Genomic DNA, 1,776 nt, shown 5'->3' on the forward strand with positions numbered 1-1,776 from the left:
TAAGTCAGTGCATTACAAATGTAATACAAACTAGTTACAAGTGTCTGCTATTAAATGATGTAGCTATTATCTTTGCAGAATAAACAGAAAATGCATGGTTTAGTTTTAAACACCAGATGCCAGATGAGATGGTTTGATTATCTCTGTAACTGCTGATCTCATTGGAATTTCACGCACAGCAGTCTCTAGAATTTACTCCGAATGGTGCCAAAAACAAAAAAAACATCCAGTGAGGGGCAGTTCTGTGGACGGAAATGCCTTGTTGATGAAAGAGGTTTACGGAGAATGGCCAGACTGGTTCGAACTGACAAAGTCTATGGTAAGTCAGATAACCGCTCTGTACACTTGTGGTGAGAAAAATAGCAGGTTTGAGCTGTTTGGCAGTATGAGGGGGACCTACACAATATTAGGCAGGTAGTTTTAATGTTGTGGCTGATCGGTGCATGTTTGCATCATTCATTTATATTTATTTTCTTTCAAATTTGTCCCTCATCCTCTGAATACCTGGTTATTGTCCTGAGTGTAATTATATGGTTTTGTATTTTCTTTCGGGGGCTTAGGTTACATTAGGTCCTAATTCCGTTTGGGTGTAAGCTCTGCTGCCCTGCCGTCATCGCCTCTGGCAGGATCTGACTGTTCAAGCAGGATCGGAGCACTGAACCGTAGGATGGGGCTTATGCCAAATGGTATAAGTATATTTTCAATCATATTATTCCAATAATCTCATGTCTTTCTGATAGAAATGTATGCGTGAGCAAAGTTCTAGCAGGAAGATCTCGGGATTCATTCATTAGGCATTACATCCAATCAAATACAGTGAAGCCTCTGCTTTACAAGCCTGCCAGCTGCCTCTCGTTGTTCACATACTTCTGTGTTTTCACCCCCCATCCCACCCCATCTCCACCAGTTTAGGTCTCATCCTGGGTGGGGGTAAGCTCCACTCCCCTGCCGTCATTACCTCCAGCAGGATCTGACAGTTCAAGCAGCACCGGAGCGCTGAACCGTAGGATGGGGCTTACCCCAAATTAAATATGTATTTTTTCATTCATTTTATCAACTGGTTTTCAACTGGTTTTGCTTTAGAATCTAAATTTTACATAGGATATCAAGTGGCAACTGAACACTGTGCCACAATTGATTATTGCACAAAAGTAAAAAACAAACAAAAAAACAACAAAACAAATATTGAAATATATTAATCTTACCATGAACTGCATTTATCCAACAATATGCAAAATTATTAATGCTAAATAGGAAAATTTACAATTTTACGAATGCCTCAGCAATAGCAGAAGTGTGATTTATTTGGGGATCATAATTTTATGTAGTGGGTTGTATTTTCTTTTACCTTACATAGTATTTTTCATGATATTGAGTTTAAGGACAACCTGTCCATGTTGGCATCTGCCTAATATGATTAGATGTATTTTATTAATTTGCTTCCCTGCTGTCCACGATCCTGTCAGACCCAAACCCGACTATCAAATTCAGAAACATGTACAGTATTCAATAAAGTATGTTAATGAATATTACAGTATGATACTATATGAGCAATTTGACAAGATTTGCTGACAGACTGGTAAAAATAAAAGGACAGTCCCACTGCTTGATGCATTCTTCTCGTATTTTACTGTAGGCGAAAATTCCATTAAAAATCATTAAACAAATAAAAAACTAAAATGCAGCTTTGTATGAAAGGAATGAGAACGACTTGCCAGATAAGCTCAGACACAAAAGGAGGTAAGGAAACCCTCAGAGGAACCAAGAGAGACAACA

General features: G+C 38.4%; 1 long non-coding RNA gene across 1 annotated transcript; it reads left to right on the top strand.

Moving 5' to 3' along the window:
* Positions 1-256: 256 nt before the first annotated feature.
* LOC127640860 (uncharacterized) lies at positions 257-1,568 on the top strand. The gene is made up of 3 exons (XR_007970134.1): positions 257-319; positions 561-686; positions 908-1,568. It is a non-coding gene; the product is annotated as an uncharacterized LOC127640860 (long non-coding RNA).
* The last annotated feature ends 208 nt before the right edge of the window (positions 1,569-1,776 follow it).

The sequence above is a fragment of the Xyrauchen texanus genome, chromosome 4 (assembly GCF_025860055.1).
Source record: "Xyrauchen texanus isolate HMW12.3.18 chromosome 4, RBS_HiC_50CHRs, whole genome shotgun sequence".
NCBI lineage: Eukaryota > Metazoa > Chordata > Actinopteri > Cypriniformes > Catostomidae > Xyrauchen > Xyrauchen texanus.